The following is a 24,785-nucleotide window of genomic DNA, read 5'->3' on the forward strand; positions in this document are numbered from 1 at the left end:
ATATAAATTTAATAGCTTTACTTTAAAAGATCAACGTTTCACAAGAACGTAGCGCCTCCATCTTCAGAGCATTACATTTCAATGGAAAATTGTATTTCGTTAATATCTGCGAGTGGTATTTTTAAGACTTTTAATTTATGTATTGAATAGTTTCAAGATTACAGATTTTTTATCTGCAAAACAGTACGGGACGAATTTTAAATACGTAACTAACGTACCAACTTGCGTGTGCTTTTCTGTTTATCAGTCGTGGGTCGCACAGAAACTCTCCGTCAGGAAGTTAACACCAATCAAGCTCAGTAACAGTGCAGCGGGAATTTCCGCCAGGGACCTGATAAACACGCCTAATCAATCACAAAACCAGACAGAAAATTAGTATAACAAAAAAAAAATGTTACTTTGTTTCCAACATTTTTATTACGGCAAAACGAGATCACTTTGGGGTTTCAGTTAACGAACAGCGTGGAAAATGTCGTGTGAGTATCTTAACCCTTTAAAAAATTTGTACCAGCTTCTGAACATCCAGTAACTCTCACAATAAACAGCGATTATTTCCTTAAACAGCGTTAACCAGTCGATCTTCGTAATGGTGAAGTGTGGTGTTTTCTTCGCGGTACGGACTGAATTCTTAAATATTATGTACGCAGTGCGTGTCTCATTATAAACAGCGATTATTTCCTTAAACAGCGTTAACCATTTAGTCTTTGTAATGGTGAAGTGTTGTGTTTTCTTCGCGGTACGGACTGAATCCTTAAATATTATTCATGGGGTTGGACATTTTCAGTTATTTGCTGGCCTCAAGGCACTGAGTGATGGCGACCATATTTTCGCAACACATATCCTACTCGATCCCTTGCTCGTGAAGAGAGACCCTTTGTCCTCCAAAATATCATCAGAGCATGACTTGCTTTCAATTCATACAGCCCAGTACTCTCAACGAGCCACAGCCACGCCCTTCAATATCACTGTAAAGCCTACTCTTTGCTGCATACGTCATAACGAGAATGTACCAAATAACAGGCAAGATTATGTGAGACATAATCAATAATTAAGACAGTAGAGAAGTCAAAAGAAGTTATCTCAAAATTTAATCCCTTCGTCTAGAAGTAACACACGTCTTCACTGATTAGATTAACTGGGATTACACAGATATACCCAGAAGATGACGAAATTGCATTATGCCTGCTGTTAACAGTCCAAAGCCAGTGTTATTAAAATGGCATGAAAATTTATTACTACTGTTCAGTATCTGCTGTTTGCAATGCAACTTACTGAAGTGATAGCCAACTTAAAATAAAATAAATAAACTAATAGATTAACTTAAAGCTAAGCAAACAGACAACATACGACGGTCGACCGACATTCCAGGTTGTATTACACCACGGTCAGAAGCCTTCTGGATAAAAAGGTTGCAGATTTTTAATGGTCTTTGGTTGTCATGGCAACTGCACTCCCGAGCTATAGAAATATTTGACTGCCAAGTGATCATACGTCCTCATGTTATGAAATCTACGACTGAAGATGGTGTTTTCGACCGGATAGTAGAGCAGAAACCATCAATAATTCCCCTCGGACGTTCGAAGGTTATTTATTAATCTGATATTTCACGACTCTTTTATCAACTGCTCAAGTTCATACAGTGTAAAATGCTGCACGAATGAGTAATTGCAAAGAAAAGACGTTTATGAATGTATTTTATGGGTTGTAGAGGATAATATTAAAACGAATTTTAATTAAATAGAGTGGAAAGTTGTGGAATTTATTGATTACTTAAGTGACCACGGGCTTCTCAAGGAGAAGGACTTTCCTCCAGCTACAAATTATGGCTTCAGAATGCAGGGCTGTCAGACCATTTCTATTGATTATGAACAAGGCTTACAGCGAGCTATTTTAAGAATACTAGCGGTTCAATAAGCATTTATTACACGTGGAACAGGTGAAGCGATTGGCCTTGTATGAGTTTAAATATGTATGCCCAGGACACCGGTATCGATACGTATTTTTTCAGTATTTGGCACACAGGAGTTTCTGGACAAATTCCTTCAAATTTATCACTTCGGAGACAAAAGCAACATTTGGAAAACAAACGTACATAAACCCTTCGCGTTGTTAGAATTTCATATCACCCAGCAATTACCTGGGAGAAAAACCACGAAAACCTTCAGTACCCGGGCCGAGATTTGAACCACAGACATCCCGAATACGAAGCGAAATGCTAACCACGTGACAGCCAGGGTCGGTTCGATTCTTATGATAAAGTTCACTCAAAGACTCTTTTAACGATTTCAAAGAACACACAATCTGTAGTCGTAACCGTTCTTCACAAAGCAGGAAAAACAGAGACAGACAGACAGACAGACAAGCTGATGCAGTGAAAACTGATACAGCACTTCCTGTGAGCAGTAGAATTTACCTTCAGATCTGAAGCAGTGGACAAACAGTACACTGTTCTCATTCCTCAAACATGAAGGGGATCCAGGAGTCACATACCGACCCCTAAAACATGTAAGCCCTGTGATAAGTAACAGGGTTACTTTGTAAAAAAAAAATCAGTGGCGTATGTTTCTAGATTTCTTAGCATCACATGTTTCTATTCATGCACTAGACCAGTGGTATTCAACCTTTTTTTGTTCGCGTACCCCCAGATATAATTTCTCTTCAACTTTGTACCCCCAAAGTTGTTGGTGTATAATTCAAGTTATACATAGTATATAATCTACATCTAAAATAAATTAAATAAAATACATTACTGATTATTCAGTGTTTATCATAAAATAATATATTTTTTTAAAATTTCACGTACCCCTTAAGATATCTTCGCGTACCCCCGGGGGTACGCGTACCCCAGGTTGAATACCACTGAACTAGACGGCAAATAATGTCTGTATCAGATATAATATCCATTCTATGAGTAATAATATTAAAAATCTTAGTGCATTACTCAAAAAAATTAATTTATTTTGACACGCAAAACTATGTTCAATTGCAGGGCTACTTTTAACGAAGACAAAACATTGCCATGACAGATCCATGTGCAAAGCGAAGAGCCGGCATCTGTTTTCCGTACAGAATGTTTCAAATTCCTAGAAAGCATCACCAACTTCCATATATCGAGTTAAACGAGCCCATTCTTATGCCTCGTGGCAGTTCCTGTCTTGCAGATCCGATCAACACGTTTCAGGAATTCTAACGAGTGTACTTAAATCACTTATACACTCTGTAGTTTTATAATTCTAATGTTTCTTATAGCTCTTTGACATATTCGACTATATTTAGAGATAATTAGTCACGGTTTGCAGCACTGCATGTTGGATCAAGGTCGTGTTGGTTTCATGCAATGCTTTCGTAAATTCTATTCCAGTGTATAGGTTTCCTATATTCAAGACAACGTCATTACGAAAGTAAGCGTACTGACTTAAGACAAAATTGATCCCAGGAATAGTAACGAAGATTGTCATAACTGAGGTTGATTATGTTTCTAATTTTTTTATGCTGATAGGAATATTGTTTAATTTTCACTGGCGAAAGTGTTCCTTTCTTGCCGGGTCATTCAGCTTCAAATAAACTACAGCGTAATGTCGAATTTGTTGATTTATTAAGACAATCTAAGCCTCGCTGACCGAGGGGGGGGGGGGACGTCACACACATTTTCTATTACTTAAGCATCGGCGTTAAAAATTAAAACTGTTGACAAGCAAAAAAAAAGTGAGGGGCGTAGATCGCTTTATGCATTATAACAAATAAATTTTTGCAAAGAAAATTTGTTGAGACGATCGTCAAAGTGGAAATTCTGGATACATGTGATTATAAAATTATGTACAAATAAATAAGAATTTAGGTTTAAGACGCTTTAGTAAGATGTCGTAAGGTGAAATTGTTTCTGAACTGAGTGTTAGTAGGTGGTTGAGATTTGAGGTTTTCACGGCGGTGAGTCCGAAGATGGCTGTCTTCTGTGTTGTAGCGCCGTGTAGTGTGGTAGAAGTTTAACCGACGTTTCAGAGGTCCTGATGATGGAGGCAGTAAGGACCTCTGAAACGTCGTTTAAACTTCTACCACACTACACGGCGCTACAACACAGAAGACAGCCATCTTTATATACTTTGACTTTTCAATAAAATTATATATTTGGCCGACAGAGAGCAATTATTGGTTTCATACGATTATCATAATAAGATACGATTATTTCACTAGACAGCGTTGACCAGTTCCTCGCTGACCTCTTCACTGCCGTGAAAACCTCAAATCTGATATTTGCAATGTTCGGACCATTCGCGGATGACTCAATTTACGTATTCCTGTTTGCATTATCCCTCGGAAGAACTTAAAAAAGGATAATAGTTGGGGGGGGGGGGGGTGATGATGATGCAGCTGAAATGGCAAAGCCGTGATCTGCCTCCGTGAAAATTACTTCACTGAACCATGAAAAACGCGGCATCGATGTATTTTCGTCCTTCCTTGTTTAGGAGGTACACATTTTTGTTGGTCGGACTTTCCAGACGTATTATTCACAGCAGTTCGTTCAATGACACAGTGTTTTCTTAGACAAGTTTTTGGGTGACAGATAACAAATCGATAATGACTTGTAAATCAATAGTCATTAGCCTAAGTGTCCCCCAAGAGCGGAACACTATTAGTTTGCAGTCGATCCTGCAGGGCTCTGTACTGATTGGCTTTGGACAATAATTCCATCAAGCAGAGTCCCTCTTGAGAAGCCCATATTCGCTCAAAAAGTCAATAAATTCCCCACCTTTCATGGGACCGATGGGTTCATTACCTTGTTCACAACAGCCCGCCAATGGACCCCTAACCTAAGTCAAGATTAATCCGGTCTACGCCTCACAAACTGTGTACAAAATATCCGTTTTTAATAGTATCCTGCCATCTACGATATTTAATACGAGTTGTGCCTTCCTTACAGTCTTTACAACCAAAATTTTATACGCATTTCTCGTATCCTCCCAACGCGCGCTACGTTCCCCACCCATCTGACACCCTTAATTTCATCACCCTGGTGTATGGTTTAGAATGTTTACAAAAAAAATTGAAGTTCAGTGAACTGAAAAATCCAACAGATTCTTCTAATTGAGCAAGAGAATCCAGTCTGAATCGTGACTTAGTCGTCATTTGCATTTCTCTTACAGACGTAAATGGACAAAAGGTGTTTCCTGGTACCGAGTCGGTCAACCGGCGACCAAACGAAAGTCTGACGATGACAAAGCGAAATGCGGACAACTCAAAGCCATTTGAAACGCCTTCGATGCACAACACAGTTGTGGTTAGGCTGGTAAGTCGACGGTCTACTCTCATTGAAACAGCGTGGCTTTCCGATCACAGCGGTCCGCCTTCACCACTTTCACAGCCAACAGGTTGATAATGACAATAACTGGAAATGTCGATGGGCTGCACTGAAGAAGGAGGCAGTATGCGTCTCCGAAACTTGTCTACCTACAGGTACACGCGGTGTTGATATCGTTTCGAGTTCCATAAATGGGGAGACATTCCCTGACCATCTGATGTACCGACAGATTTCCAAAAGAGATTGCTCCGTTGAGTTCGTTACGATTTTAAATAATGTTAAGTTTTTTGGTTGTCGAATGGAGAAGTTAAATACAGATTTTTGATACGACAAAGTATTCTGATTTTTAAACTTTAACCGCGAAAGGGCGAAGGAACGTATGTACATGCATTAACATAACAGTCTCGAAACTTTTTATGACACCTCGTAAAATTATTTAAAAATATACGAAGCCGGTAAAAAAAATGTTAAATCACCTCATTGCTAAACCACCAGATACTTATTTATCGTTTTGAAACAAATGAGACGAGAAATAAATATCACACATCGCTATAAAAAATCACAGTCAATATTGGATCATATTTTAAGACTTGAGGTTCTCACAGCGGTGAGTATGAAGATTTCCGTCTTCTGGGTTGTTGCGCCGTGTCTGGTAGATGTTTACCAACGTTTCAGAGGTCATACTGCCTCCGTCATCAGAGTATGAAGATTTCTGTCTTCTGGGTTGTTGCGCTGTGTAGTCTGGTCGATGTTAACCAACGTTTCAGAGGTCATACTGCCTCCGTCATCAGAGTATGAAGATTTCCGTCTTCTGGGTTGTTGCGCTGTGTAGTCTGTTATTCATCGCCCTGATGACGGAGGCAGTATGACCTCTGAAACGTTGGTTAACATCGACCAGACTACACAGCGCAACAACCCAGAAGACGGAAATCTTTATTGGATCATATTCTTAACAGTCTGCTCTTTATAATAATGACCCCCCCCCCTCACAAAACGTAAACCTGAATTATGCAGACTGTACCAACGCTGTTAAGCATCCGACAAAACTCAAGTTACATAACTAGCGACCAGCCAATTCTGAATGCATACGTATAAAACTTTGTATAAAACTGTACTCACTCGGTTACCATGACGACAACAGTAAAAACAAGTAACGACTAAGGCACGTGGGAAAAAAATATCGGTCAGGTCGTAAGAGAAATTGTATCGCTAGAAAAAGAAGTTTAGAGAAGTTTAATATCGTTTCTTCGGGGACCTGTCTTTTGTTATGGACGGAAATATTTTACTGTAAGTTGCGAGCATTGCGTAATACATAGATGTGTTCAGAAATAATCTCGTTACAAGGTTACTTCTTCAAGTGCTTCATTTCTGTGTTAGCGATGATGTAACACTCAAAACTTTATTTTTTTAAAAAAAAAAAAAGTTCATAAAATGATACACTACACTTCAAGTGATACTGATCAATTTTCTCTTCCAACGTATTTTATTTACGTGGCTTGCGGACATTATTACACACTGCCGTATTTCCTGTTTCAATTTCCGACGAAGACACCCAAGAACGCAATTTTTTTTTTCCATTCGCCCAGTGTTCTCCGTCTTTCCGTTTCTGGTCTGGCTGCTACGCGACCATACTCAGTTTCGAAGTGCAAGAACCACCTATGTCCACCACTGGTAACCATTTAATGACAAAGGCGATTACTTAAGATGGCTGTCTTCTGGGTTGTTGCGTCGTGTAGTCTGGTAAAGTTTACCAACGTTTCAGAGGTCATACTGCCTTCACCATCAGGGCGATGAGTATGAAGATTTCTGTCTTCTGGGTTGTTGCGCTGTGTAGTCTGGTCGATGTTAACCAACGTTTCAGAGGTCATACTGCCTCCGTCATCAGGGCGATGAGTATGAAGATTTCTGTCTTCTGGGTTGTTGCGCTGTGTAGTCTGGTCGATGTTTGTCAAAGGTTTCAGAGGTCATACTGCCTCCATCATCAGGGCGATGAGTATGAAGATTTCTGTCTTCTGGGTTGTTGCGCTGTGTAGTCTGGTCGATGTTAACCAACGTTTCAGAGGTCATACTGCCTCCGTCATCAGGGCGATGACGGAGGCAGTATGACCTCTGAAACGTTGGTTAACATCGACCAGACTACACAGCGCAACAACCCAGAAGACAGAAATCTTCATACTCTGATGACGGAGGCAGTATGACCTCTGAAACGTTGGTAACCATCGACCAGACTACACAGCGCAACAACCCAGAAGACAGAAATCTTCATAATCACCGCTGTGAGAACCTCAAGTCTTACATAAGATCAACATATTTCAGACTTCAGACTTCAGGTTCAGTGATTATGGATCTTGTTTAGGGGTAGATGTGGGGTATATTCGGACGTTTCAAAAGTTAATGTCTCGCCTTGAAGATGGAGACAATAAGGGTACCCGAAACGTCGGAAATAAGTTATGAAGAACAAGGTTGGATATGAAAGGCGCGGGATTTGTTCCACTGGCTGGCGGGCTTGTATAAATGGTGGGGAATTTGCGACCACCTAAGCGACTATCAACTTCTCATGAAAACCGTACACCAGGAAAATGTCTACTTACAATAGACGCCGCGGGGCTTTACAGAATTTTCGTGCTGTCGAGAAATTTCACACAGCAGCGGTGCGTAGCGATGTTACGTGCCTGTAGTACGAATGGCATGGTCTTCTATTACGAGAGTAGCCTGAAGGTTGGATGGAAGTCCTCCTCTTATGCCACGGAGTTGAATGAACGCCCGAGACAGAGAAGCCAACAGATTGGCTGACAGCAGACACTCCACCATACCTACATTGTACTGAGTAAGTCTTCTCGTAATTTAGAATTCAATTACTGACTTCAATTCAACTTTTACTGACTTAATGAAAACGCATGAGACTAAAAGTACAACCGACATCAACTCTTAAAGTCCAAATGGTAAGTATATGTACCACCTGTCCTAATATTCAACAACTCTCCATTTTCCCTCACACAATGTACTTATTTGTGTGATTCTCAGTTGTAAACAGCGAGTATTTCCTTAAACAGCGTTAACCAGTTGATCTTTGTAATGGTGAAGTGTGGTGTTTTCTTCGCGGTACGGGCTGAATTCCTAAATATTATTTAGATGTGGTTTGGGCTTCAAAAGTTGAGTGAGAATCCTGAAATCAGGCAATTAGGCAGTACGACACCATGTTTTACGAACATAAAAGACCGCGGGCCGTATTTGTGGATTCATATGTTGTGGAAAAGTGTTCACATGTACCACAACATTCATTTACATACTAATAAATTTAAATCCCATTTCGGTAAAATTCTCCTCATTTTAGCCATCTGTTCATCGGAAGACCCAGTCCCTAGGCAACATCCCCCGCCATGGATCAGACCTAGAAGACAACAGATCATGGAAACATGCACTTCATTATATTCTATTGTATTAATGTATCAAAATGTATTAAAAATTATCAATAAAGCCCGTGGCACAAGTTAGGGAAACCTAGGGGTCGTATAAATTCCTCTTTTGTCTGCCGGACCGCTGGCTAGTAGTCAGTGCGCACCCGGGAGGTCCTTCCATCTCGACACAGGTTTTCCTCTGTCTTCAAGCAAATGCTGAGATGGTTCCCAATTTCCAAGTTGCCACTGCAAGCTTCTCATGCAGCCCTCCCGATATAAATTAATCAAACTTTACCCCCTTACAGTGGAGGTTCGCTAAATTACTTACAAAACCTTCCAAATTTCAACATTCACAAAAAAAAAAAATTCTGCCGTCTCTGTTATCAGAATCTCACTGATTATCACCCTGTCTACACTCTTAATTTTTTCCTTACCAGAAGGACGAGCGGGCATTGCCTGGGAACCTTCTAACTGTAAGACGCTATTTCTCCCCCCCCCCCCCACAATTTTATTTTTACATTTTACTCTTCTGTCATCCTTCCTACTCTCTCTCTCTTCAGCTTCAAAAAGGTTAAAACAGAGACAGAATCAGACTTTTTTTTTTCCAATCGTTAAATGACGATAAGAATTAGGTCAATCACCGATCAACGTTACTCGTTAACATGATGGCATCGTGTAACACGGACTCTGTGGAAAATGGTCAGCTACAAGTAGCACGAGGGGAAGGATCGGCTGTAGTTCCAAGCGGTCACCCATGCGAGAACAGGGCTAGAACATCCGTACATTGGCTTTCGCAAGAGAAGGCCAAGGCTTTCTCTAGCAGTGTTAATGGCACTTACGAATACGACATTCCAAGACACAGACCGCTCGCTGAAACAACTTTTAAAACAAGACGTTCCCCGGGAGAAGCTATGGCGCAAACTTCAACCTGTTCCTGGCCTGAGGTCATGACCTTTTCTTATCAACTCGCGTTTATGAACGAGAAGTACGTTGAAAAGCCTTGGAAATTTATTTAAGATACCACTGATGAAAAGTGTTACTTCAGACACGTCCACTCATTACTCGACACATCTCTCTAACAAACTCGTTCGTTAGTTAAGATATCTGACACTGACTTTGCTTCGATTCGAACCCAGGACCCCCCTGAATACAACGCAGAAGTGCACACAAGACTACATCAAACACGACTGATAACGTGCTTTATCGTAGTGCACACAAGGTTTACTAAACTACTTGCAAACATGCACTTCACACTTTGAATTGCTCTCTGGACTGTGCACAATTCTTATATAGGGTTAAAAAAAATGACTATCACAGGTTAATGGACGATGACAATAGAATCAGAAGACAGTTTAATAAGCAGTTTATAACCTACTTTCTTTCCTTACGAGAAGAAAGTAATAATTTAATGAACTACCTTCTCTAACTTATTTTTCCACAGTGTAATTAGGTGTTATTTACGTGTCTGCATTACTCTGTTGATTTTTTGAAATGGTGAAGTGTTGTGTTTTCTTTGAGGTACGGACTGATTTCATTACTTTGAATTAGCTTTCGGTTGCAAATGATTCACGAATCGAAATCTTTCGTAATTGTGATGTTGGGTTGTTTGTACGTGTGATAAAAATGTGTGTAATGAACACATGGTAATCCACCTCCGATTCTATACAAGCGAGAGCAATTTATTGATAAACTGAGAAACTATCATCTTCTCAAAGACCCATAAAGTACGTATAGTTAAACGTATCTTGTATTAGACATTTTTATTCGTGCGACTGGTATATAACTGTCTTCAAAAACAATATTCAGTGTCTGAATAAATGTGAAAGTTACAAATTTCTTTAACTGGACGTTTTCTAAAAGTGAATCGCATTACCATTCCATAACGTATGCAGACAGTAGATATATTTTCATCAACTCGTGACCTTGAACTGTCGTCTTCCTAAAGATGATGATGATAATACGTCCAGACAAAATAAAGGCACTCATTTCTTGTTTTGGAAGGGAAAGTTCCATTTACGTTCCTCTGTTAAGTCCGTTTCAAGACAGCTGATTAATATAAGCGCGCATAACAGATGTTTATAACAACGGTGCCTTGCAAAATTGTATGCAGTCAACTTATTTAAGAAAACATCACGTTTAACTCTTCAAAAAATTCTGGTAACGACATATTTAAACTGGTTTAACATTCAACAACTCAACATTTTACACACAGTGTATTTATGTGTTTCGTATGATTCCCTGTAAAAAGCGATCATTTCCTTAAACAGCGTTAACCAGTTGATCCGTGTAATGGTGAAGTGTTGTGTTTTCTTCGCGGTACGAACTGAATTCTTAAATATTATGTACGCAGTGCGTGTCTCATTATAAACAGCGATCATTTCCTTAAACAGCGTTAACCAGTTGATCCGTGTAATGGTGAAGTGTTGTGTTTTCTTCGCGGTACGGATTGAATCTTAAATATTATTTCTACTCTCTCCTGGCTAAGTAACGAAGTACTGTAAGTCAGAGCAAATGTCTGACCCAGACCAAAAGAAAATTTAAAACAAATACGGATGCGAGGTGTTCCAATAAACAGCAATGCCGCTACATAACGGAAATCAAGTTCCTGATATCTAATGCATCGATCATTACGACAGTGACGTCCAACTCCAGAGAGCAGTCTTTCTCGATAAGCTGACAGTCGATCAGCTAGTCAAGAAATTTTTTTTTGTTAAAAAAGGGCCAATCTCGTAATAAATAAAACATGAATGAACTGATAAAAGTATCCAGAAGGTTCGCAAACCCAGGACTGAAAGGGGATTGGTTATAAATCTAGTGTTCTTCAATGTCCCCCCAGCAGCCTCGAGAAACCTTGCAGAGTATGAATGAGTTATGTAACGATCGTAACAATTCGTGCAATCACATAAGCTTAAACTGTGTTGTAAATCCCCTACGCTATTACGCAATTTTATTTGCCGGAAACATTTTTTTTTTGTGCAAGTTTTAAATAAAACGTACTCCTGAATCACATGACTGCAGCAGAGAAACCGGATGTTCATCAGTATAATTAAGCAATATTCACATCATCAAGGTTGCATATTTATTTACTTTACTCCGTCCACTATCTAGTGATGCATTGAATTTATTCTTCAGCAGAACAATAAACCGCGGAACGAAAACAAACAAACAAAATAAATAAAAATCATGTAAATATACAACATTAAGACACGGCAACGAACCTTCGAGTTCCATAAAAGACGAGAAATTCCTCAACTAGCTTAGCAACTATTAGCTTTTCAAGGAGGATTCCGTTCAACGGAGTCACTTAACTCACTACCGCAACGTCCAAAACGGGGACATTTACTATTTGGTCGTGTTTGTCACTTTCCATGCTACGCACGAGTTATCTCGCTTATTTAATGTTAAACCAAAGTGATGAAACAAACGTATCTCACCATACGTCTCATTTTGAAGGTATCTCTGACTAACAGACGAAGGAATCTTTTTCCGCTTTAAAATATGGAATGGACACGTCCGTCAGTTCGGTAGCGGATCGTAACTTTTGGAAAATACTATACACGTTGTTATCTGCAACAAACTCTGTGGGCGCTCTCCCCACTTCTATCAGCTACCTTATCACATTTCTTTCCTACGAATCTGGATATTCCCTTACAGCAAATACGTAATGATACACGAATGTGCATAAGAATATAACAAAAATGAAGGGAATGTTCCTCCGAAAGCAATTAACCGTGGACACTGTCCATTTTCCGATGCGTACAGAAGACGTCTCGGCAGATGGTTCTACCCTCGTCTTCACTGGTTATCATTGCACCATCTTCAAGAAGAAGATTCATTCTTCAGAAGCTGAGAGTACGCTCGAATAGCACAGAGATTCGCTCTCTTTCCCGGAAACTTAATACCCAATACAGAGTTCACAGGAGCCCGCCACTGGACCCTGCCGTGATAGTTCAACCCAGTTCACAACTTTGTATTACCTAAAGATCAATTTTCAATATGTCTTCAAAGCGATCTAAGTCCATTCACGTTTTCAAACAAAAATTGTACGAGATGATAATGTTGCGTCATATTGTGATGATTATAATTGTTTAATTTTAACCGTCTAATCACAATAAAATATATTAAAATATTTTAAATATTAAATGTTAATTTTAATAATAATATTTTAATATTTAATAAAATATTTTATTGTGATTAGACGGTTAAAATTATACAAAAATTGTACGCATTGTTCGTCCATCTCGCCGTCCTGTTTAGCCACCCAAATAAATTCAAATCCTGTGAAGAAAATAAATTATGAAGGGCCTCATTACACAGTCTTCTCCAGTCACTTTAGCCCTCTCAGGTACAAATTTTATCCTGACATCCTATATCTACACAATATTTGCGGGAGACATTTTTACATTACTGGTATCGATTAGTATCAAACCCCGAACCCTTTAATTAAATGTCATCCCACTCGTCTAAATCAATAGTCCGACCATCCACACTTTATCTACCACCGATACCATAGGACCAACTACAGAGCTGTACCACCCCCACCGGTGCATCATATCGGCGTAACTAAGTCAATAGAATAATTGTATTTCGTACAGTGTCGATGTGATTTTGAGCAAAAGGATGACAGATATTGAAAACAGCTGAGGATATAATCAATAAATAGTCGTAGACTGTGAAAAGGGGGTGGAAAACCCAAAAACTGGGTTTTTTTCGGGTTGGGGTGCTAACCTAACCTGCCTTTATCACCCCTTGAGGATTGATACACACGGACGAAAACCAATGTTAAAAGCCCGTATAAATCTTTCGGTTCTGCTGATGGGAAATTTATTTACCTGCTGAGTAACCATCAGCTTCTCTACAAGGACTCTGTCCACAGGAGTCAGAAGAAATAACTTCCTCGTTAATGTCACGACAGCAAACAGAGAGAGAGAGAGAGAGAGAGAGATGACGGCAAACAGACGGAACAAAAAATAAATTCGCGTCTCCTGTTCAGTGCAACCTTAAGTCTGAATTATACAAACTGCAAGACACGATAAAGAAATGTGTTTTCGACCAAAGCCGATCGTAGGGGAAGAGCGAGGATCTTGTCCTGCCTTATTTGGGCTACAGCGACGAAATGTCAGCCGCCATACTGCACTGACCATGACATCTGCAACAGCTTTGGGAAAAAGAGGTTACAGGCACGACAGGGAAGTAAAGATATCATTTCCCTCTAATCGACTACTCGAAAGATACTCTGAAAAGAGGGGGGGGGTGGGGGTCTTTAGTTGTTCAAATAAGCCCTTGTTAATTCTTAAGCAGATTGGAGACATTTCAGGTTCTCACGGAGGGATATCGCGTGTAATAAGTTTAACGACGCTTTTCTTAAACATCTACCAGTGACCCAGAAGACAATCATCTTCAGATCGTTTGGAATTTACGATGGAAAGTAATTAATTAAATTTCTAAGCTATTTTCCCAATTATTCCGTTCGCTGATTCCGCTTCGTGACTGACAATCGAGAGGATTCGTCATAATGTCTTATCGACAAGCAGGAACTTTCTCTAGGGTCAAAATTTCGTCTCTGGACGTCCTGAAAAAGGCACCTTTTATCCTCTTAGCCCGGTCTTCTTCTCTCATGGAAGGAAATCGTCGTATCATATAAAAATGTTTTCGGAATTTGCATGCAGAGCCTGAGAAAAACCACGAGAACCCACAGTCAAAACAACCCTGCCAGTATTCGAAGCCAGTACCTCCCAGGGTTTCGCCCTCCTACTTCGTAAAGACGAAATCTGTGTGCGCTGACCCAGTGATGGACCCCGGATGGACCTTAAAAAATGCTACCTCGTGTTGGTGGAGATAACTTTGGCCCATCGGGACTTAAGAGCCGACGTCATGAAGTTATGGACGCGGAAGCAACTGTAAGAAAAACCGATACCCCACGATAACGTTCTCGGAACACAGTCATCGTTACTCCACGAACACGCGACCCCCTGCATGATGAGCTGTCATCCAGTGGTAGAGTCATAACACTGTCTTTGTTCGTATGCCTCTCTGTATCTTATCTTTCCATTTAATTAACACTCTCACCACCCTGATGATGGAGGCAGCAAGGACCTCTGAAACGTCGGTAAACTTCTACCAGACTACACGGTGTAACAACCCAGAAGACAACCAACTTCATATTTGCCTCCGTGAGAATTTCAAATCTCAATGCCTAATTTTCTCCTCACAATGATTAAAATTTAGATGGCAGCTTGGACACCCCTGTGTGCGACCAACAAACAAGTGGCTTCAGAGAGGTGTCCAAGTAGGCGGGGCACGACGAAGATAAGGGCTTATCAGTCATGTGGTTGCGTCATGTCAGTGATAAGGGACGGCCTGTGCAGTTTCTACCTGTTGTTCGCTGTCCTTCGTTACTGGACTTGGCTAAAGAGCCAACTATTTCCTCAAAACAAACAATTGCACAGAAGAAAATACGACAAAGTTTCTTCGTTTTTGTTCGGGGACTAAAGTGCAACACGAAGAATTATATTAAAAGGGGACACACGTACTGAAAAAAAGACCCATATCCCCTACGAAGTATGCAGACTGGTTGTTCTAAGATTGATCATATTTCGTCCAAGTTTCTTAATCACATTTGGTGTTCCGGCGATGTACACCCGTTCTTTCAAATTCAAAGCCCCCCCCCCCCCCCACATTTTCGCCTCAGAACACAGCACAAAACTATTATTGCTGGCTTCCCCTGCAACACACACCGCATGCGATACGCTTATCACAAACCCGACAAACCTGAAATAGAGAATGTCGGATAAAACAAGTAGTTCACTGACTTTCCAACAAAATAAAGTCAAAGTTATTATAAAAAAATATTCTCCAATAGAAGAACTTTTTTTTTAAAACAAAAACACGTTTATAACAAATGGTGAAGTTTTTACTACGAAAAACATTCGAACAAATCTGTCTACAAAATGTTTCAGTTCCTGGAGCGGGGGGTTTTGAACAAACTCTAGCGACTAGTGCTTTAACCTCTAAACTGATACGGCCCTAAAGATGGAGTCACCACGTTCCTCCAAGTCTACCGAGAAAAACGTCCATCTTCACCGCCCAAGTTAAAGAAACAGTAAACTATTTTTAATTATCAATAAATTCGTGACACCACATAGCCTTGCTACAGAGATATTTCAAGTTTCCATGGAGGAAAGTACATGACTAGAACATGAATAAGAAGGTCATTATGACCACTGAAACTTCAATAAACAAAGGTTCATAATACTGCAAGCCAAACATATTCTTCGTTTACGCCATAAATCCGCATATTGATCGTTATATGCATGAAAAATTGAACGCAGACAAAAATATAACAATATCATTAAACTTCAAAGGATGTGACGTTGTGAACTGGATTAAACTGGCTCGGGTCAGGTTCCAGTGGCAGGGCCATGTGAAAACAGCGCTGAACCTTCGAGAATTGGACCAGGTGAGTGACTATCAGATTCTTGACTAGTTACAGATGTTATATTTATCTACATATTAAGCAACGTTCGCTCGCTGGTGATTCACAAGAGACACGTATTCACGGAAATGAATTAATTAATTAATTAAAAGATTTATCTTCTGACGTTACCATGGCAACATCAATATTTTCATCGCATTAAATCGTAAAGACAGGCAGTGATCCTAGTTTTTTTTTATACACTCCTTCATTAAATTTTTCAATAAAATATGTTCTTATGTACTAATTTTGATTTCCCCGTAATTCTTGACGGGCAATTTTCTAGCCTAATTATAATTTAGGAAATGCAGTGGATACCCATCCACTTACTTAGTGTATCAGTACGTCCATTAACAGAAAGAACTGTAATGATTATCCAGGTAGAAGGTTTAGAGACTCCGCTAAATTGGGGTGACTGAATTCGACACAAAAGAAGCTAATATGAGGACAGTAGGAGAGGCGAAGGATGAATTAATTTGGAGTTTAAAAATGCAGGAAAGGCCGCTGTATCATACCCGTCCAGTCAGAAGCCGCTTAGACCAAGAGAAGGCGAGCACAAAGTTGCTTGGTCTAGCAGGAAGTACATTGACCCAAATGAGACCTGATATTCTATCACCTCGCACTGCGTTAATGTCTGCCGATTTTATCAAGTCTTATTCTGATGTTTAATAACACCTTTAATTAGTCTGGTTCATACTGTTATTAAAATAAAATAACCTGGCTTCGTGCATCAAACTTAGCGTATTCTCCGGGCAGGTCTACACCATCTCAGGCGTCTGTACAGTTTTCTAGTCAAACATCTCAACGTCTCAATGCATTAGACTATTACAAACTTTAAACGAATACTTAAAATAGGAACATACAACATCAAGCCGAGTTCTTCTTGACAAAACTGTTTGAAATTCCTCACATTTTACCGAATTTTGTGTTTGGCTTTGTTCTCCATAAGCCCACTCAATATTCTCACACAGTAATTTAATTAAGATAAATTTTAATATTATCTTCCCATCTACACCTAGGTCTCCAGAATGGTCTTTTCGGTTCAGAATTTCTTTTAAACCAAATGTGACTAGTAATTTCCATGCGTGCTATATGCCCCGCCTATCGTATCATCCATCATTTTATTACCCTGACGAGTACAAATTATGAAGCTCCGTATTACGCAGTTTTATTAATCTCATGCCAAAATATTCTCTTCAGTAGTCAGTTTTGGAACACCCTGTGTCTATACTGTTACGAAATTATCTGATCACTGTAGCAATGCCTCAGATAAGTGTGAATAAAACAAATTACATTATCTAAGTTTCATAATATTATAACATGAGATAGTTTGCTATTTTTTAAATAATCTTCATGTTCGTGATCAATGAATCGCTTTTTTTTTTTCAATTGAGCAAAACTGAAAGATATAATCGAATTTCGAACATAAAAATGCAATCTTTACCAATCTGTATTCCTTATTGATATTCGTGAGAAAACGCAAAGACACCACTCAAACGTAGAAAAGAGGATAATATTAAAATAGATCTTAAATAAAGACGAAGTGAGGGTGTGGACTGATTGGATTAAAATTGCTAGGGGTAAAGTTCAGCAAACATGGTAATGAACCTTCAGTTTCCTTAACCCTTTGAAACTAAAATCCAATCTAGATAATATTTAAGAATTCAGTCCGTACCGCGAAGAAAACACGACACTTCACCATTACATCGATCAACTGGTTAACGCTGTTTAAGGAAATAATCGCTGTTTATTACGAGAATCAGAGGAAATCCATAAGAAAAAGTGCAAGTTTATTGTTTGTTAAAGCAGGTGGTACATATAATTACCACTGGGCTTTAAGGAGGGTAATTTCTTGAAGGAAGAATGCTTATATAGCCGCGAACGACAGTTACTTCAGGCTCGGCTGCCTTGCACTGGTTGGTATCGCATTCCATGCCTCATTTGTCACCATGACATCCCGGTCAGTTTTTGTTTCAATCCACTTAATAGCAGAGTTTCACAAGTCCCAGATCGCTGGCAAAATGGATTCACACTGTTCTAGCCTACTTTCCCAGCTAACAAATACTATAAAAAAAATTCTTTTACATTATAGACGTTCAGTTCGCACAACAATGAAACTACAGCGTACAACAATTAAAAATATCATCGGTTACAGTTGTTTGCACTTCTGTTGATCCAACAATGGATGATTTAAGGTCACCACAAACTACATTTTAAACATTCAGTCAAGCATAAAGCTGTATTTGTCTACTATGGAAAATTTTTAACCTTACCTAAAAAGTTGACAGTGGAACCACAATTCCGGAGAATCTGACGTAAATACGTCTCTTATATAAGATAAGTACTTGTGATATTCTAAAACGTTTTTAACAGCACAAAATTGTCTACTCTACGACGCACTTCTTCTACAATCGATTCACAGCTCAGCTCTTTCCGCAATAACGAAAGCGGATTGTTGACGGCAATAATGAAACACAACAATGCCGAGTAAACAGATGATGGTTTCTAGGTAACATAACAATGCACGCACGAGTTCATATAAAAGCTGACCATTGTTGTTGACGGCAGTAATGAAACACAACAATGCCGAGTAAACAGCTGACGTAACCATTACTTTCTTAGGTAACATTGTTGTCGGTCCATATTTACACATTGTTGATATGGATCTTACACGTTAGGTAACAACAATGCCGAGTAAACACGACGTTCCCTAGGTAACCATTGTTGTCGATTTGTTGATACGAATGATCCACATTTTCGTTCCACGTCTTTGCCGAACGACCCTTCCGCATAGACGTATTTACGTCAAAACTGTTCAGTAGTCTGAATGAACCAATAAAGTAGTCCTTTTGAGAAACTGTCGACCAATGAGTTGTTTGAAGAAATTCCCAATTTTTATGGAACACGAAGGTTGATAAAATCCGCCACTGGAGCCTATCCTGTGGGGGATCGCTGTGAAGGGCGAAGTCCGACAGACATTCGATAACAGCCTTCAAGAAGGCCATCCAAGTGACACAGTTACTATTGTTATACTGGTAAAATACAGATCACGATCCGGCTCGAACTCTGATTTACATATTGAATAAAGCATTTTACAAAATCCAATTACATTTTGTCATCATTGTTGAAGAGGGACCGAGCATCTGTCGATTAAATGAACCAACGTGTCCGATGCATTGTCCAGAAAAGGACCCATTCGTCTTTTGTTTCAAAATTCGTTATTTTCCCCAGCGACCTTCAAGAATTTACCGTGAAGCCAAGAACATCGCCCAACACAATTGTTCGCACTCCCTTCGCTCAGCCAATCAAAACTCAAGGAAAACTACTTGGTGTCTTGGCTTCGAATCAAACGCACAGCGTGGGGAGAAAGATAATACTTAAAACCAGTACGAGTGAATGTGAATTTATTCAGTACTGAGGTCAAAGCCTTTTTCCTGATACTTCGAGTCCAATAGGATCAGTCATGGGCCCTTGAAAACACGATAATGAACCTTATGGTTGGCTGAAAGGTTGACAATTCATTGATTAGCTAAACGGCTATCAGCTTCTCGAGAACGGCTTGGCTCCATGGAGTTTATGTAAGGAATTTATTGACAACTTCCTGGTAACAATACATGAGCGTTACGCCATAAAACCTCACCTTTCAGGTACGTTTCGAGGAAAACTACGTCTTCCAACCGGCATGCCTGACAAATATTCTCGTCACAAACCTTAAACAACAGAGTCCACCACCAGAATAAAAATAACACCCTAAACATTAACTAGACTACGGGCTGGACGACCGTGGTTCGATTCCTGGCAGGGATGTTCGAGGTCAGACAGGATCTAAGACCCATCCATCCCCCTGCACCAGTTTCCACCTTCAGGTCTGCAACTAACTCCATGGATTCTTTCTTGTTAAGCAAACAGTACGTTCAACCAGCCAAGAAATGTCCCGACTTCTATGGAAACCGGATGTTCATTACCGCGTTCACAACAGCTAGTTACCGGTGCCTATCGTGAGCCAGATGAATCCAATCCACACCCTAAAACCACCATTTCCCTAAGATTCATTTTAATATTATCTTCCCATTCACACCTACGTTTTCGTCGCCATGTTTGTAGCTGCTGAGAAGTAGATAATATTCACACAGAATCTGTAGATACTTTTATGGTGTATCTGAACAAAACATTTCGTAGAACCAACCTAAAACTGTTCGTTAGTTTACATTACTAAAGCCCAGTAAACAGCGATTATCTCCTTAAACAGCGTTAACCAGTTGATCTTCGTAATGGTGAAGTGTGGTGTTTTCTTCGCGGTACGGACTGGATTATTAAATAATATTCATACGAGCTTCTGCGTCAAATGTTTAATTAATTATCATAATAAAAATCTATTATTTCCTTAAACAGCGTTAACCAGTTGATCTTCGTAATGGTGAAGTGTGGTGTTTTCTTCGCGGTACGGACTGGATTATTAAATAATATTCATACGAGCTTCTGCGTCAAATGTTTAATTAATTATCATAATAAAAATCTATTATTTCCTTAAACAGCGTAAACCAGTTGATCTTCGTAATGGTGAAGTGTGGTGTTTTCTTCGCGGTACGGACTGAATTCTTAAATACAATTATACGGACGTCAAGGGATTAAATATAATTCGCGTGTCCTACATGTTTTTTTTCTTCGCAATCTAAAAAGAAAATATGGAATATTTTTCGAATATCTATCACCACACAAAATGCGCTGGTGATATCACCTCCTCACAAATCCATATGATCGCCACGTTGGCAAAATAATTTAAGTAGGGTAATGTGGGACAATTCCGTACGTCAGGTAATTCTACAAAGTGGTAGCTAGTGATATGCTGTACATACCAAATTTAATGAACATTCGTCATCCGGTTAAAATACTTTTCGGCGGGGGATGAGGTGTGGTCACGCGATTAGGACAACACGATGACAAGTCATTAATCATCACGTTTCATTTTCCTTATAAGTACGATATTATCGAGGGACAAGTGAAATTAATCATTGGTATTTTGCTGATATGCCACCAGGTGGGTGGAGAAACATTTCAAACACTGGCGTCCACTTTCTACAGAAACTTACAAGTGTGTCTCAAGATACGATGTGTTTGCCATGATTTTGTTCATCCCCTGCACAGACAATTACCGGATAGTACCTTAAATTAGAACACACATCCCTTCTACTTATCAGTCACCATTTAAATTCCATAATCGAAAGCTTCCCTAAATACGGCACAGACAGAAATAAATCAACGCAATCCAAATCTTTGGACGTGGTGGAAGTTTTTGGCTACACGATCCAATCATTTTATCCACATGAACAGTCTCCTTTATTAATTGGACATGGGGCTAGGTTCCAGAAACCTGAGCCTCGCTGAGAATCCACTTAACCCTGTTATCATCATCTTCACCGACAGTCATCAGCGATTCTTTCGTGTTACTGTTTGAGGTCGCGCGTGCCCGCTGAGCCGGAAGGTCACGTGACTAACTGACCACGTGGAGCCCTAGACACACCCTTCACAGCACCGTTAACTAAACAAGTTTTTATTGAAGCCCTTACAGTCCCCATGCCAAGTACGACGAGAACAAAATCAGATTTACTGGGACGGAATTAAGGCGGTCCATACAAATCTTGTTCTTGATATTAAGAAATATTTGTAACCTTTACAAGAGTCAAGGAAAGTGACCTTTTAGTTTAAAATCCTGCAGAGCTGAATACCTTGGAGCAACAACGGGATAACTCACACTTTTTATTAAAACACGGAAGAATTATTGCTTTAATTACGCCTTTTATTTTTAAACATGATCCTGGGACACGAATTTAAAGATGAAAAATCACACGTGACTTAGCTCGCCCCTACGACAGAGAGCAGCAATGAGATTACATGGAACATTTTTTTTTTCCAACTTTGTGGGTTAGCACACTGTCGCTCCCAGGACATAAAATTACGTAATTTAATTCACGGCCAAGGTACGAGCAAATCAGCGGCAGGTGTTAACCCTCTGAAACACGAAGTTCATCTAAATAATATTTAACAATAAAACGCAAAGAGTCTCCATTGTAAAAGTTGATCGGTTAATGTTTTTAATGAAAATAATCGCTGTTTATTAGAATAATTAGAAAAACCCTTAAATACATTCTGTGGATAAAGCTCTATTACTTATTGTTACAGCAAATGGCATTTACAGTTATCACTGGGATTTAAAGGGACAAATTGAATCAGAATATAAGTCAGGGGTTCTCAACATTCTTCTATACCTGAGGCCATACTCGACCTTTCTTATCACTTCGCAGACCGTAAGGTTAAAATGAGAATATAATTATTACGAGATTCATCGAAGTTTTTTTGTAATCTGATTTCACATTTTACTCAAAAATGTTCTTTAACAAAACCAAACATCAGCGAAATGCAAGATGCTACTTTTGGTCTGTATTACCACTGGCTGTTTCTAATTACAAAATACGGGAAGTAAGTTTTTGTGCTAAAAACGAAGGGCGGCAAACATCGGTAGGACTCCTTGGACGAGGGATCGGCCCGACTTCGTATTCAAAAGTCATAATTATCTATTCAAGTTCATTAGAAATTTGTTTCATCACAAAATTTCTTATACGTCTGACCTTGGAATTGTCCATAATCGCCAACGAATCCAGACGAATATCTTAAAGAACAAAAATAACTTTAAACGATACATTAACCAGTTGATCTAAGTAATGGTGAAGTGTGGTGTTTACTTCGCGGTACGGGCTGAAATCTTAAATATTACTTTGAGAAGTTTCGGGCTTCAAAGAGTTAAAAGAGGCTATTTTATCCATTAGCAGACCAGACCAAAATATGCCACTGACTGGTCTAACTTCGTGACCAGAATATAAAAAATCTTCAAGACACTGGCGACAGTCGTTCTGATGTTGCAAAAAACATGTCGAAGACAAATCCTTCATACACGCGTCTCCTAGCGCCGTAGCATTACGAAAACCTTCAATTCCGTATAATTCCCTTTATAAAATTACTCACAAAAAAATATTTACTGTGCATCTAACGTAAGTTTATTGATTGGCAAATGATAACACGATGATCAGACCGGGACCTGATTCCCGTCAGGGGCTGGGATTTTTCTCTTCGCCATCGTGTCCAGATGGACTCCTACGAGGGCCAGGGGATTCTTTACAAAGGATTACAGCGGCCGAAGCTTGAAGCTCGCCACTCCCCCTCAATCTGGTTCCGAGATTAAAATGTAAGACACTTAATCTCAGAATTTAACGTTTTCAAGAAGCTCAAATTCTTATTAAGATCTTGTATGGGTGATGACTGTGTTGTCTTGTACAGAATTTTGGTTGGATAACCTGAAGGGAAGATAAATTTCTGGGCTAGCTAAGCAACTATCAGTTTCTTAAGAATGTGTTTAATTGGGTTTGCTTTGGTTACTTTAAGATTTGTTAGATTGGGTTCAGAGTCTATTTCTTAAGCTACGTTTTCTCCCCTGTAGCTTAGGTTACATTACTTTATGTTGCTTTTATCTAGCTTATCTTAAACCGTGTTTGGTTACGTTAAGCTGGATTAGTCTGAGTAACGTCCGCAAAAGACAGACGTTGACGAAAGAGTATAACAAGACTCCCGTCTGTTGGTCCACTCTTCTACGAGGTTAACCCACACCTTCACTGACAAGACCGAGATTAGTCTTTCAAGGTCGTTGTCTGTGTTCACATAATCTCCTCCTTTCGTTCTCGGCCCTGTTCAACAGCAAGAAATAAGTTTTCGTTGTCTCGTGCAATGGGACAATAAACTTGTCCTCGAAATTTTGGCAAATACACACACGAACACTCGGTTTAAATTTCATATATGAGACGTGGGATAGTTCAAAAGTGTGTGGAACGAAGATTTTGGTGTCCTATCCTTGCATTTGTCTATTAGGGGTCGACACGGACCACGAAAACAGATTCCGAGAACCAGATTTGACCTCGGTGCATCCCGAACACAAAATGGAGTCCTAACCACTCGACGGTGGCGTTCGGTATTGGTCACAGGATTATTAACGGAAGGGCAGGACCGTCTCCTTTCAAAACCCCGGTTCAATGACCCACGTGACGCATTTAAGTGTGGAACGCGGTAATTTGTAACGGGCGACGTAGTTATTTTATTTTTTATAATTTATTTACTTCGCTATTTATTATTTTTTCTGGATATCTTACAGAAATAATTATTAAAACTGTGATCAGAATTTTGGCTAATTCTATTTCTGTGACACTACAAAGGACTGTTTAAAATTCGATCAAGGATGTCCAGTATATCGCGGGACTCCTTTCAAAAGACATGCATACGTACATCGCTTTGTGGTTGTCATGCTTTGCTCCACAACTGGTGTACAAATGAATGTTTCAGGTGTCTCGCAAAATTTTCATACGAAACTATATTTGCGACCTAGTTCTTTATCTGGCGTTCTATTTTAAGCCGAACACTTGCTAGCAACGACAGTTACCGCCAGGTACTGAATACATTAACAACACGTGTTTTCTGATATGACGGAACTACTTTCCGTCAAAAGGGGTTACACAACATCACAGAAAAAAACATACGCGATCCCAACAAAATTCATCAGCGGCCCGCGGGTTGA

The 24,785-nt window shown here is 39.5% G+C and overlaps 1 protein-coding gene and 1 long non-coding RNA gene across 3 annotated transcripts in view; one reads left to right on the forward strand and one right to left on the reverse strand.

Moving 5' to 3' along the window:
- The window catches only part of LOC147875249 (uncharacterized), a 73,571-nt gene extending 67,819 nt beyond the window's left edge, over positions 1-5,752 (forward strand). Inside the window, exon 3 of the long non-coding RNA XR_015534456.1 lies at positions 5,142-5,752. This is a non-coding gene — a long non-coding RNA (uncharacterized LOC147875249). The remainder of the gene's footprint in view (positions 1-5,141) is intronic.
- Positions 1-24,785, reverse strand: part of LOC110833781 (cyclic AMP response element-binding protein A) — a 101,304-nt gene that overhangs the window by 73,139 nt on the left and 3,380 nt on the right. The window contains exon 1 of one of the 2 annotated variants that reach the window (XM_087346247.1): positions 18,442-18,466. The exons of the other annotated variant lie outside the window; for it this stretch is intronic. The gene's annotated coding sequence lies outside the window, so the exon portion shown is untranslated. Of the gene's footprint in view, positions 1-18,441; positions 18,467-24,785 lie in introns of those variants that run through there. 2 annotated transcript variants of the gene reach the window in all.

Source organism: Zootermopsis nevadensis, unplaced genomic scaffold (genome assembly GCF_977971745.1).
Source record: "Zootermopsis nevadensis isolate Lab colony 2312 unplaced genomic scaffold, Znev_1.0 Znev_ptg000001l, whole genome shotgun sequence".
Lineage (NCBI taxonomy): Eukaryota > Metazoa > Arthropoda > Insecta > Blattodea > Termopsidae > Zootermopsis > Zootermopsis nevadensis.